Source organism: Typopeltis vanoorti, chromosome 20 (genome assembly GCF_054136105.1).
Source record: "Typopeltis vanoorti isolate ZY-2024b chromosome 20, IOZ_Tvanoo_1.0, whole genome shotgun sequence".
Lineage (NCBI taxonomy): Eukaryota > Metazoa > Arthropoda > Arachnida > Uropygi > Thelyphonidae > Typopeltis > Typopeltis vanoorti.
The window spans coordinates 80196092-80211937 of record NC_143568.1 but is presented as its reverse complement, the minus strand read 5'-3'; the positions used below and the strand labels follow the sequence as shown (position 1 = coordinate 80211937).

General features: G+C 35.3%; 1 protein-coding gene across 11 annotated transcripts in view; it reads left to right on the top strand.

Annotated features, from left to right (window-relative positions):
* The window catches only part of RhoGAPp190 (Rho GTPase-activating protein 190), a 723033-nt gene that overhangs the window by 705204 nt on the left and 1983 nt on the right, over nt 1-15846 (top strand). The window lies entirely within an intron of this gene.

Sequence of the window (15846 nt, the reverse complement as noted above, 5' to 3'; positions counted from 1 at the left end):
TTTTTTCATTGTTAGGCTGAGAACTTTTCAGACCACCCTCTCATGTACACATGTATTCTGAAGTTGATTCCAGCCTTCATGCCATATCTTACACACACTTTTTATTCACTGCATGTGTGAATCTTTGTATTGTATATATATTTTTATATGCAAATGTAGCAATTTTTAGTTCATAAATTTCTTTTCCCTTCTCTCTATCATGTACTTTACTTTTAAATCTTTGTAATGTGATTTGTACTCCTTTGACAGTTTGTTTATAACTGTGTTCTCAGTTTCCCACAGACTCCAGATAGTATCATTGACTGGCTGGAGAGGGTGAACAGAAACAATGTAAAATAATATCTGTTGTCATGCCATTCTATTTTAGCTTCTTGTAGTAATTCATTCTCTTTTGTGTTTTCATTGTGATGATGTAATAGGATATTCATCATGAAATAGAAGTGATTTACATTAAATTCCTTATTCTCTTTATGTAATTTATATGTATAGTAAGTAAATTATGTCTATGAATTATGTTAATAACAATCAGTCTTTCATCCAGACTCCAGACTTTATAATTCAGTACATATCTCCTTTCTATTTTAAGCCTTTTGTTTGTTGATGATGTGTAAAAAGACCTTGCAGTCAGTATGAGATAAAAAAAAATACTACTCTAGTTGTTGATTATAGTATGATCTCTTATGTTTAATAATACTCAGGGTTTAATCCATAAACCCTGAGTATTCTCATTGGCAGCACTCCACTCCACGGACCAGTTACTGCTTTGGTCACTGGCCTGTAGATCCCTCTCCACCACTTCACATTTCCATAAAACCTATATATAAATGGACTAGTCTTGAATATATTTCATGTTCAAAATTTGCTTTACATGTACTTGGTAAAATAATGATAAAAATAAGAAAAACATTTCTTATAAAATATACTTTCTATCTCATTCAAAAAGACTTGCTCTTTTTAATATCATTCCCACATATTAGAGATTGCAGAATATATAACAATTTGATGCTATGTGTGGGAAGGGATAAAGATAGAAGGAATCTGTTGATCTTCTTTAAATTCCTGAGGAAGAATACTTCATAGGAATGGCTGCTTCAAAGAACAGATGGAATGAAGGATGAATGAGAGCAGTAGGTTCATTGAGCAGTTCAACATTGCAGATGGATGTTGAGGAGCTGTTGTCTGTGTTCTAAGTTTAGCAGAAATTGTGAGGGATGAAATGATGGATATCAGTTCTGATGAAATGAACAGCACCAGGTGAAAGTATGTGAAAGACACATGATGCACTGCTAAAAGTCTGAGAGATTGTGGATTTAGAGAAGAGTTGCTATGTAGTCAAACCACCCTACCATGGATAGCATCATGAAATCACAGTGAGGTTCTTGTCCCCCATCTCAGAAGAGAAATCCTTCTAATTGAAAAAAAAAGAAAACCTGTTTTGGAAATAGAGTATTGAAAGTGACCAGATTATAGTCATCCTGCTGTCTCTATCATATCTCCTAGCCTGAAGCAACAAAGTCACCAGTTATCAATATATGAAAATATGCAGTAAGCCTCTGAAGTAGAGAACCACCAGACTTTAATTGTTTCCTGTATCAGCAGCTCTCATAGAGTTTAGTTCAAAGTTTGGTAAAATTGGCTAATTCATTGTAAAAGCCTGGTTGGATGATGCATTCAAGCTTTGCTTAAAATATGCACCCATATGTTGAAGTAATTTATCATAAGAATACATTATACAACAGTAAGATATTGGAAATACTCTATTTTCATAAGTATTAGACTTTAAATCAGCACATTGACATGACGTGCTGTCATTTTATTTGACATTATCAAAGATTAATATATACTGTAAAAGGAGGGGGGGGGGAAACTTCAACAAAAATCTACTATGATGCAGTGAAAACAGTTTATTTAACCCTCTCATGCATCAATTAATCTTATAGTATTACCATGAATTCATTAATTTTGCTAAATTTGTGTCCTGTATATGTTAAAAATGATGTCCTCAGATGAGGACATCATGCACTAACCCCAACAGACTACAGATATTTCTATGGAAATGACTTAGACTAAGGAATTTATTTTCATTGAAAGACATTACAAGTATGACAAATCAGATTATAAACAATTTATATTTTGCTGAAACACTGCATGAATGATCAAAATTTAGATTACTTAGTACATACAAAAAAAGTAGAACAATTAGAATTTGCAGTAGAGCTATATAAATCATAAAGTCTTATTCTCTTTGCCACATTTTGTATGGAAAGACTGAAAACGTTCCGGACAGATTGGAACCTCACATCTACCATAGATGTATCTTGTTTTACTCTTGCAATGTACATCTCTGCAACGATTGGCATTAGCACCTGTTGTCTTCTTTGGGAAGTGTCCACTGCCGACAAAACATTTCTCATGTGCCGCAGAGTGAGTTTTCCGTTTCTTTAGTGCTGGTGGTGTCTGACTTGAAGGGCATCCTCGTTTCTTTGTACCTAGCTGAGCTAAACCTTGATAAATCAAAGCAGTTGCCACTCTTGATTTGAATTCCAACAAATCCAATTTTTCTTTTTCTTCCCATTTCCAAATGATCTGTGCATTACAAACAAGCACGTTCAACATATGGTAAAAAATTCTCATATACCATCATTTGTTCCTGGTATCATTTCGATACAAAGCCACAAGAGAGTCCATAGGGTCCACTCCACCCATATTTGTTATAAACAGCCATGCTGTGAGATTGTAGAATTTCAACATAGTTTTTTCCTTTCCAGCTGAACCTCTGACATACACTAACAGGCTCCTTTCCTAAGTAGCTAGATACCACATGTACTATTAAATTATCAACCCATCTGGTAACAGTAATGCCATCAGAGGACACAGAGATGTAACGAGGGTATGAAGCACCTGTGGCAAGTGTCTGACTTGTGCCCCCCCCCACCCAAAAATGACAAAAATTGTATACATTTTGCGCCCGTGACGGGTGCCTCTTTCGCCACGCCCTCGTTACGGCACTGATAGGACATGGTAACTGACATATTTCCTCGTCCCATCTTCTGCAAATCCTTTTCATTTTTCAGTTTCTTGTCAGCACCTTGAAGTTGATTTCTTGTGTATGTACCCACATAATAAATATAATCTTCCTTTAGTTTCTTAATTAGGGGGAGGGATGCTCATGCGTATACCTTGAAGTTCTTACCAGCAAGATCATGACAAAACCTAAGTACTACATTTTCACTTGCACTGAATGAATCTGAATTTTGTCTTCCAGGATCTGCACCTACATAAAGATCAAAATAATATACATAGCCTGAAATGCCTGTGCTCACTCACATTTTGAAACCCCATTTTTTTGGTTTCTTAGGTAAGTATTGTTTGAGTTGTGAACGTCCCTTGAATGGAATCATCATCTCATCTACACTCTGAAATTCTTCTAGGCTGACAGCAGCATGGAATGTTTCATGAAACTTTTGCAGCACTGGTCTTATACATATTGCTTTGTCTTTATTGTTGGTAGATATTGTGTCTGAATCAACAAAATGCAAATATCGCCTTATGTTCTCCCATCTGTTCACTGACTTAGCATCAGCCATCATATCCATGCACAGTCCATGTTCAGAAGACCAATACTGTCTTACACATGGGTATTTTATGTATGTCATGACAAGTACAATCCTAAGATAAATTTTGAGTTCAGTCACAGTAAGTGCTAAATTATCTTTGCCTTTATGGCATGCATACAGATTAGTTTGTTTCGCAATTTCATCCATCAATTCATCTGGAAACAGCTGTGAAAAATAACGTACAGGCTCTCTCCGTGAATATTTACTTGGTGTTTTCCTCTAAACTGTGGTTCAGTACCAGCAAAGGATTATCTTTCTCACTAAACCACACTGGTTGTCTCTGCAATGGCATATGACCAGCAACAGCTGTATTTTGCACACTAGCTGGACTTTGAACGTTGTGAGTCTGACCAACGGGCAAAGGACACTGAACATCACTGTCTTCATTTGAACTGTCACTCTCTGTAGGATCATTTTGTGGCTGCTGGTATGTAGGATCATCATCAGAATCACTCAGCTCCAAACCATCTTCAGATTCCTCCAACAGTTTTTCAATCTCCTCTTTAGTAAGTCTCTTGGTAATAGGCCATTTTTTATGCCTGATGGACCTAGCTTTTGGTTATCCATCTGTAAAAGAGATGATAATGCCAATTAACACACTTAATATTCATTTGTTTGCAAAAATAAAATAAATAAAATTATAAAAATATTGTACAAGAACTTTCTAACCTCAAACTATTTGCCACATAAATCTATGTGGCAAATAGTTTGATGTTAGAAAGAAATATATGTACCTTACAAACATATTGTCCTCATGTGAGGACAGGTTGTTTACAAGTTCGTTTTATGAATATGGTAATAAACATGAACAAATTAAATATTCACACTTCATCTACAAGGTATAACAATATATATATAAAACCATACTAACCTTTCCAGAAGACTCATAAAATCACCAAATTCAAATCAACAAAACAGCAGCTTTTCACTTCCTCCTTGATACCACCATACACTGCAGAGATATTGGTATTCTTATAACTCTGTTGAAACTCCTGCCATCTGGTGTGGTTTCTAAGAACACTTTGGTCTCCCCAGATGAGAACTACATGCATACAGTAGCACTAAATTATGAATGAATAATTATGAGGAAAACTATATGTCCTCATATGAGGCCCTTATGCATGAAAGGGTTAAAAAAAAAAAAAAAAAAAAAAAGTCAGAACAAACAGCATTTACACGATGTATCACATATGCAGTTCACTGTTTCTCATAGTTTTTCATAGGTAATGTACAATAACTTTTATAGGTGATTGGTGATAAAGTAAAAGTACTGCAAGATTGAATTGTGATTTGCAGATATACAAAATAATATCAGTTGAAACCATCAAATAAACAATGCTAGACTCCTTGCTTGCTCACTCTCTTTTTGAGGTGGGGTGAGTTTTAGTAGATTTTTATTGTGTTCTATTTACTACATGTTCACCCTGTCAGATGAATTACAGCAAAACATATTGTTCTTTATACAATAAATGAATCCTAACAGGTATTCTCAGTATATACTTCCTTGAGCAATAAACAGTTTCAGAGAATAAATGGCTATGATTAAGTATTATTTAATTCATTCCACTTCTAAAGTTTCAGGTTGGATTATCATTCAGAGTAAATGCATTTCTGTAGAGTGTAATAGATTTCTATCTTTAGTGTTGTGGAAATTTGTCAAGAATATTCATTCTACTGATTTTTAATGCTATTGGAAGCCTTCTACAACTGCTATCTGAAAAGTTTGACGTTATGACAAATATACTATTCATATGAATTTCATTAAATTCATTAACTTAACATGTGACATTGTACTAATTACTATCCAATGTTTGTGTGCATTCTATCATTATATATATATATATTTATGAAGAATTGAATGACTAGAACCGAGATTTAAGTAAAAAGGTTTTAATATAAAAACACTACTAGTTTCGGCCTGTAACAGCCTTCTTCAGGTGACATTATAAAAGAAAGAAAAAGCACTAAACATTGAAGGTTAAAAGACTATGAACAACATAGACAGTCTGTATACATAATTAGCATGAAAATGTTGTAGTTGTATTTGAAGCTGTTCTTTCGTTTGTTGCATTGTTGGAAGAGTGCGTGCTTGCAGCATCACGTGAACACCAGTACATGATTACAGCTGAATGACTATCTGGGAGGTTGTAGCTCAAGTTGTTATCTAGATGAACAGGATTGAAGATGATTTCTCTAGATTCCACAATTTTTCTCTGTAGTTCATCACTGCAACGGAAGATGTTAGTAGATTTTTCCCAGCAGACTTTGTGACTTTGGTTTTCATCATTAGGATTAGCCGAGAAAAGGATATGACTTGATAATGCACTGGCTCGCTGTCTCTTGTAAGTAATGTCCCTTGTGTTGTTCCATATACAATTCGACAGATTTGTCTGTCTGCCCAAAATAAGGAATATCACAATCACACAATATTTTGTATACACCAGGGTATTTGAGTTGACGATGACAAGGTTTTGGGTAGCTTATTAAGAAACGGATCTTTGGAAGTGGAGTGAACAATTGCATATGGAAGAACACATGAGGGACATTACTTACAAGAGACAGCGAGCCAGTGCATTATCTAGTCATATCCTTTTCTTGGCTAATCCTAATGATGAAAACCAAAGTCACAAAGTCTGCTGGGAAAAATCTACTAACATCTTCCGTTGCAGTGACGAACTAGAGAGAAAAATCATGGAATCTAGAGAAATCATCTTCAATCCTGTTCATCTAAATAACAACTTGAGCTACAACCTCCCAGATAGTCATTCAGCTGTAATCATGTACTGGCGTTCACATGATGCTGCAAGCATGCATTCTCCCAACAGTGCAATAAACGAAAGAACAGCTTCAAATACAACTACAACGTTTTCATGCTAATTATGTATAGAGACTATCTATGTTGTTCATAGTCTTTTAACCTTCAATGTTTAGTGTTTTTTCTTTCTTTTATAATGTCACCTGAAGAAGGCTGTTACAGGCCGAAACTAATAGTGTTTTTATATTAAAACCTTTTTACTTAAATCTCGGTTCTAGTCATTCAATTCTTCATAAAAATATGTACGTTAACCGAGTTAATGATCATTCTGTCATATATATATATATGACTATATGACTATTACTATTAACTTGGAGGTTGGATATGTTCATTTTAATATAAACTGACTAAAAATCCGAGAATTATAACAAATTGAGATTTATTTGAAAACGCAACATGTTTCGTCGGGATTGACTTCATCAGGCGTTAAGAACATAGAAAGCTATTAAAAGACACTGAAAAAAAACATTGAGACACTCTAAATCTATACAATTATAAAGCTATAATATTCGACTGTAAATTACAGTTATTATGAACTTGAGCTATAGTCCGTGTTAAAGTTCTGTTGTTGTTGTACACTTGTGCGTGTGTGGAACCATGCGATCTCCAGTATCTAATAGTAGAGCTGAAAGAGTCAGGCAAATTATAGCTGAGATTATTGTTCATATGAAGAGGGTCCAAGGTGATTTCTTTTGACTCGACAATGCAGCGTTCTACCTCATCGTGGCAAATGTGTAGGTTTGAAGTTGTCCAATTTACTTCATGTTGGCGGCTTTCGTTGTTCGTGTTTATTGAAAACACGACATGGCCTGATAGGGTAGTAGCTCTGGTTCTCTTGTAAGCAATGTCTCTCTGGTGTTCCTTGAGACGTAGGAGGATAGATTTCTCCGTTTGACCATAGTAAGGTTTTCCGCACTCACATGTGACTTTGTATACACTTGGGAATTGTAGAAGGTTGTGAGATTGTTTGTAGTTGCTGAAACTTGATCTTATTTTTGAAAGAGTCGAGAAGCACGTTTGTATGTTAAATTTCTTTAAGATTCTACTCAGTTTTTTGGATAGTGTGCTGATATATGGCAAGTAGATATAACCTTTGGAGTCGTCCTGTGTCTCTACGTTGCTACGTTGACAGTGGGATAATTGTTTGTTGATACTTTTTAAAGAGTAGCCATTGCTTTTAAAGGTCCATTTAAGATGTTGTAGTTCTTTTCTTAGTTCTTAATCTGACAGTACAGATCTTGCACGATTTGCATGCGTCCTCACATCACCATCCAGCACAAAAGTTGGGTATTATATCAACTCTTGCGAATCATGCAAGATCTGTACTGTCAGATGAATAAGAACTAAAACATCTTAAATGGACCTTTAAAAGCAATGGCTACTCTTTAAAAAGTATCAACAAACAATTATCCCACCGTCAACGTAGCAACGTAGAGACACAGGACGACTCCAAAGATTATATCTCCTTGCCATATATCAGCACACTATCCAAAAAAACTGAGTAGAATCTTAAAGAAATTTAACATACAAACGTGCTTCTCGACTCTTCCAAAAATAAGATCAAGTTTCAGCAACTACAAACAATCTCACAACCTTCTACAATTCCCAGGTGTATACAAAGTCACATGTGAGTGCGGAAAACCTTACTATGGTCAAACGGAGAAATCTATCCTCCTACGTCTCGAGGAACACCAGAGAGACATTGCGTACAAGAGAACCAGAGCTACTGCCCTATCAGGCCATGTCCTGTTTTCAATAAACACGAACAACGAAAGCCGCCAACATGAAGTAAATTGGACAACAACTTCAAACCTACACATTTGCCACGATGAGGTAGAACGCCACATTGTCGAGTCAAAAGAAATCACCTTGGACCCTCTTCATATGAACAATAATCTCAGCTGTAATTTGCCTGACTCTTTCAGCTCTACTATCAGATACTGGAGATCACGTGGTTCCACACACGCACAAGTGTACAACAATAGAACTTTAACACGGACTATAGCTCAAGTTCATAATAACTGTAATTTACAGTCGAATATTATAGCTTTATAATTGTATAAATTGTATAGCTTTCTATGTTCTTAACACCTGATGAAGTCAATCCCGACGAAACATGTTGTGTTTTCAAATAAATCTCAGTTTGTTATAATTCTCGGATTTTAGTCAGTTTATATTAAAATGAATATATATATATATATATATATATATATATTTAGTTGGATGATACTTTAATGCCTGGATGGTTGCATTGCTGCTTCAGTTGACTGTGAAAAGCTTAGGTTTGAACTCTATCTGTGACTGAAAACATTTTTTTTCCCATCTACAAAACAGACTATTGTGAACACATACTAGGACAATAGTCAAGTGCAGTTTAAAAATGAAAGAACCTTGGCAATTAAGTAGTGAATGCTGACTATATTAATAATAGAAATAACAAAGATCTATGAGTGATTTTTTTTTTTTTTCCTTGATCCATCTTCCTGTGAAAAGTTACCTGGGTTCATATCTCATTCTGGGATGGGAGGAACTACATTTGGCCTTGCTGTTGGCACTAAGTGTACACAAATGGTACTTGGAGATGATGGGGGAGAGGTTCTCTTCCCCTTGCCAAATGCAAACTGACACAAGAACAGATTATTCTGTTGACAGACTTAGCAATGACAGATGGGAAAATGAAGGTTATCGAGTTGCATTCGCTACAAACGTTTTTTTTTTTTTTTTTAGGAAAGATTAAATTAATAATGCTATTTTGTCATTATCCACAGGAGATTCATAATTGGGTCTTATTTCCCTAATTCAATCTTCACCATATCATGTTAAACTCATTAACGATCTGCTCACTCATTGTACTTACTGGTTTAATTAATTGCCTTAAATTTAATAAATAATTTATTTATTAATTTATGACTCATTTAGATCATTTATAAACTAACATTATGGATATCACCGTTATTCTTGAAGGAAAGCCCTCATTTTTTCTGCTACACCATGGCTTAACTGTTATTGAAGTAAATTCAAGTATTAAGCTTTAATGTATTGTATTTTCTGCACTTTTTTAAATATATAGTAAAGTGTCATATCTACTACTTGTTTATAGAATTGTCAAGTGATATTTGACATCTCTTAGAAAAGACGTGTTAATCCTTGTCAGTTGCATAAGGGACATTTTTTTAGCAATTGGTTGATTTTTCATGATCATCAAATTCCTGATTTGTACCTTCAAGGAGTGCACAGGATATGATAGTATTACATGAAAAACTTACACCATTACTAACTTCCTATCTAGAATTTTCCTCCAAATCAATCTGTTACCTGTCAATACTCCAACATTATCAGCTGGTTTTTCTTTTGTAATTATTGGGAAGTACAATTTACCTTTATTTTTGGGACTGACTGCAGGTTATCTGAAGAGGATCTGAATTGCAAGTGGTGGTGCACAGAAAGTGAACTTATGATATAAGTCCGCTTATGAATGTTTACTCAGATTTATGAATTTTAGAGATCTAAAAAGTTTAGCTATCATTTAGTAATTCAAGTACTCTGAGTACAAAATTGAGAAATATTGTTTTCCATCACATTGATTCTTCACTGAGAATCATAGAATATATCATATATTTTAAGAAAATTATTGGAAATATTTTATTTTTTACTATTATTATTCAGGACCTCCATGGAGTCATAAGACTAATTGTGGGAGGCCCACCTTAAACACAGTCTATCATACAATTCCTTAAACTCGTTCACTGTTTGTGCTCTCACTACTCTATCAAGAAATGCATTCCTTAGTCCAGCCTCCAAGTAAAAAAAAGCCAATCCTCACCCTCTTACCACTTTCAGGAATTTGTACTGGCATAGTTAAAAACAGTGTATTACAAAAGCCATCTAAATATTCTACTCTTAACAAGAAGTGAAAAATGATAGAGACGGCTAGAATATATAAAATTGTCATAACATGACTATCGTGTTAGCCTGAGTACTGTTTGAGTCTTTTATTTTCATTTTGCATTATATCATTAAGTGCCTTGGGAAATAGTCCAGACAGTTACATCTGTGGTACTTTGTTTTATTTTAAGAGGGTAAAACATTACAGAATTTCTCAAAAAAATTTATTATGCATTCCTTCAGGTGAAACTTGGGTATCAAGATAGCAACACAAAGTTTTTTTCACATATATGTTTGAGCAATAAGGATATTTACTGGAGGTAACAGATGTCTCTTTGTTTTGCTATTCAAATGCTATAACATGAACCAAAGTTCTTTTGGTCCAAAGAAGTCATGGAAAAGATTATCAGTTTTGCCTACTATTCATTGTTCAAGACTAATAACAGGAACAGAAAGGACCATTTCCATCAGATATGCAATCTTCCTTAACTTCCATTTTTGTTGGTTGAGGTTCTTCAGCTGGAGAGGGTGAACAGCTATCATTAATAATACCCCACCTCCTGCCCTATTTCTTCTATCTTCTCTGAAAATACAATATCCATACATTCTATCCCTGTAACTATATCATTCTCTGACAACCAGGTCTTGCTGATGCCAATAATTTTTGGCCAAGTTGAGCTGACCAATGCTTAAAACTTCTCTCCTTTATTTCTGATACTTCAGGCATTCATGTACATGCATTTCAACATCCCCTTGGGCTCTCAGTTAACCTTTCATAATCTCATTAACTTCCCATTCTGATTTGTAACCTGGGAAATGCACCCAGCTTTTCATAATCATTCCTGCACTCATACTTATCTATCCTAGGGGTGGCTCAGCACATGCTTGATTGCTTCCCTCTAGTTTCCCTGGTTTTGCACTTCCATACTCTCACTGAACAACACGTTCTTCAAGCACCAAACTCTAAAACCATTTAAGTGCAGTTCAACAGGCATACACTTCCATACGTCCATCAAATTCACTCCACACATCTATAAACTGCACACCATTCCTCCTTCACAATCTTTACTTTCTTTCTCTTCATGTTTGCTTTTTCTAACTCTTTCATATATTTTCTCATTGCATATTTCTCACCTTTAAAATAATTTGTGCCTGCCAAAACAATGAATTCATTCATTTCTTTCTTCTTCAGACTTATAGCTTCACTAACATCATTTATCTTCACACTTGGAAAACATGCTTTCATCACTTTCTCATTAAGTATACCTCTTATCATTGAATCCCCATACAATACTATCTCTTTTCTCCTAGTCTCTCGTACTTTTATGTTTTTCCAATTCACCCTTTCTTTCAAGCTCCATCCTTCCTTATCACTCACCAATCATTTCTCCAGGTTCTCTAGCTCGCATTTTGTGTCATTCTGTGAAGGAATCCATGTAAGCATTCAATATCTTTCCACACTAGTATCACATTATCTACATATTACTTTCAACCACAAGCTATCATTTGTGTTTCGTGCACTATTATTCACTGTTTCCGCTACATTCTCCACAGCACTTCCACAATCCTGCCTTACATCCATAATATCAGTCACTTCATTCTTTCACTTCCAACATGACTCACATTTCTTATACTCGCTTATGAAACATTTCTGACAAATACTTTCTCGGTTCTCAATCTCACACCATGAACCTTTCAAAAAATAAGTGCTTTAATTTTCAGGAGGTTTAAAGGCATTAAGGTTGTATTTCTGTAGTATTCTGTTTATTTTATCTGCTATCCCTTTAATGCATGGAATGTCTTGTGAAGAATTTTTTGATAATATTTTTGCTTAAGCCATTTTTTAGGGAGTATTGCTGATAACTTTTAATTCATGCTTAAGTGCTTGCTGATTTGTGCAGATCTTTAAAGCTCTGTTTTTGGTTTCTTAGTAATACCTTGTTTTTGTGTTGGGTGGTGTTAAGAGTTTATGTACAATATATATATATATATAGGCCAGTATGTGTAGATTTATGGTAAACAGTGAAGGAAAGACTGCCAAAAGAAAGACGTGTGAATTGGATCTAGAAATGGAAGTGTGTTCTGATTTTTAATTTCAATTGTGAATTGTTGAAATTGTAACTTCAGTTGTGCTGCTGAAGATGCTATAGTTTTAAATTAGTGAAATACATTAAATATCATTTAAAAAAGTGAAATAAATCATCATCATCCAATTCCTGGCATTTACCCTCAAGGGGTTTACTGGATGTGATAGTACTACATGAAAAATTTACATCATTACTAACTTCCAAATCAGTCTGTTACTTGTCAAGACTCCATCATTATCAGATCTTATATTTCTATCATCTAAGGCACTTTGTACTGTATTAATCCACCTGTATCTTGGTCTTCCTCTGGGTCGTTTTCCTGCCAACCTGGCAGAGAACACTTGTTTTGTTAATCTTTCCTCGCCCATTCTGTTCAACTGACCATACCACCTGAGATTAGCTCTGCTAAAACATTCCTGGATGCTGATAATGTTAAGTTCTTTCCTAGTATCCTCATTTTTAATATGATATTGCCATTGATGCCATCTGTTCACGCCTCTAATCTTTCTCAGGACACTCATATTTGCGGTCTCTGGTCAAGTGTTTTACTTCTGACCCAGCTCTCAGATCCATAAGTTAAAACTGGTTTGAACACTGTCTTGTATACATCTAATTTAGTGTTCTGACTAATTTCTCTCTTATTCCATGTGAATTTATTCAATTGACTTCCTACCATACCAGATTTGTTGATTCTGTTGTCTATTTCCATATTTAATTTACCATCTTCACAAAAAATCGTGCCTAAGTAGCTGAAATGTTTTACTTGTTCCACAGGTTCCCCATTCAAAACACAGTTGACATTTTCAACAATTCTACCTATTTTCATTGGCTTTGTCTTTTTATTGCTGACCTTCATACCATATCTATTACAACAGCAATTGAATTTAGTCAGGGAATCTTGCAAACTTGTAGCGGATTTATTTAGAAGTATAACATCGTCCGCATAAAGCAAAGAGCTGACATTAACATCTCCAATTTTGATATCAGGTTTAATACCACATTCCTTCATAATGTGATCCATACAGATAATGAATAACAGAGGGGATAATGTACATCCTTGTCTCACACCAGATTTAACATTAAACCATCTTCCTGTACTTCCCTCAATTCTAACTGCTGACTCACAACTCAAATAAAGACTAAGTATTACTTGTTATAATGCCCCATTAACACCATATAACTGTAGTGTATTGAATAGCTTCTCTCTTGGCACCTTGTCATATGCCTTTTCCAGATCGACAAAACTCAAATACAGATCTTTGTTATATTCCCATGCTTTCTCAGCTGTTTGTCGTAAAGTGAAGACCTGATCCTGACAGCCTCTATTTGGCCTGAATCCAGCTTGTTCTTCACCAAGCTTTTCTTCCACAATTCTTCTCAACCGTTTCTGAAGTATACTGGCATAAATCTTACCTGGAACACTCAGTAGGAAAATACTTCTGTAATTCTCACATTCAGTTTTATTTCCCTTTTTATATATGGGTACTATTAGAGCTCTACTCCAATCATCAGGAATTCGTCCCTCTGTCCAGGCCTTCTGAACTATGCAATGCAGCCACTGTAAGACTTTTATTTATACCACCGTACTTCAGCATTTCTGATCGAATATCATCTACTCCTGCTGCCTTTCCACATTTCAAGCCTTTGATGGCATTTTCTACTTCAAGTATGATATGTATTCCTGACTGTATGCTTGTTGAGGGTTTATTAGCACTGTGCTATCACTGCTTGTTTCATTTAGCAATTTTTCAAAATAATTACTCCATACTTGAAGGATATCTTTTTCTCCCATTTTCATGTCACCTTTATCATCTCTAACTTCTTTTACAGCACTCTTTCCTTCATTTCTAAGCTTCTTCAACAATTTCCAGAATATTTTGCCACCTTCTTGATATTTATTTTCTATGTTCTTGCCGAAGTCCTCCCATGACTTTTGTTTAGCTAGTTTTACACAGTGTTTAGCTTTCTTACATTTGTCTCTTTATTCTCTAAGAGCACAAGCTGACTTAATTGCCAGGAACTTTTGATATGCTTTCTTCTTTTCCTTCACTGCCTCTTTAACTTCCTGTGTCCACCAGGGAGTTCTGATTTTTCTATCCTTGCAGACAACTTCACCACATGCCTCTCTAGCTGAATCAATCAGGATTTTCTTCAAGGTTTGGCACTTAATCTCCAAGGTTTGGTTTTTGTTCTCAAACTCTTTCATTTTTTCTTCAATAATCTTTGTTTATATTAGTCTACAGTTCACATCCGAGAGTTGCTAAACTTTTATTCGCTTTAAAACTTTCTTACATGATATTCTTTTCAATATGAAATTCAATTTATCCTGCTCAAGACTAAATAGTGATCGCTTCCAATTTCATATCTTCTGTACACTCTGGTGTCCTACACCAGGGAGAAAACATCACTATCAACAATAACATAGTCAATGAGACCTTTCTTATTCCTTGCCTCTTCTCTCCATGTGAATTTGTGCACATTTTTATGTTGGAACATGGTGTAGTAATAACCAGTCCATGTCCTGAGCAGAAATCCAACAGGTATTTGCCATTATTATTAGCTTTGCTCTTTTTTCCAAATTTTCCCCAAAACATTTTTGTATGTCTCACAATCGCTTCCTGCTCTGCTATTAGATCCCCAACAAGGACTAACTTTTCCTTTTTTGTTGTGTCAGTAGCCTTCTCTAGAGCCTCAAAAAATTCCTCCACTTCTACCTTAGTAGTCTTCTGTGGGACCATCGGCACAAATAAGTCTCATTATCCAGTTCCCCATTCTGATATTTGCCCACATCACTCTACTTGAGACTGCCTGCCATTCAAGAAGGTTAGCCTCATATTTAGTGTTGAATACTATGGCTACTCCTTCTTTTCCTTGATTGTCATTTTCTGAATATAACATTTTGTATTTATTGTTCAGAAAGATCTCGCCAGTTTTTGTTTTCAGTCACCCCTATTATGTCGATCTGGTACTTATCTAATTCCTCAGCTAGCTCCATTTCTTTGCCATTCAGGCTTCTTATGTTGATAGTACCAACCTGTAACTCTGGTGATGTTGAGTTGGGGTGTGCTTTCAGATTTTTTCCAGTAGCTGACTTTATGCTGTTCACCCTGGTTCCCTGGCAAAAACAACGGGGGCCTTGTTTAACCAGGCGACTCCCCAGCCAGCATGAAATTTTGTAATGTTGTATCATCATTTTGTATATTGGTTTAAGCCAATAAGAATACAATTTGGTCGGCTAAATCCCAAATTGCCAGCCCATCCTCGTTCGTTCAGTATCCAGGTTGATACCCAACAGGGTGCACCATGAGAAGGTAAGGATTGGACATTAGGTCAGAAGCCCTGGTCAATTCTCCGCATCCTTTAATGGCTATGTGGAGGTTTCCTCTCAGTTATACAGCTTTGACGCTTAAGCACCCCCAGTGAAATATTCAATTAAAAAAAA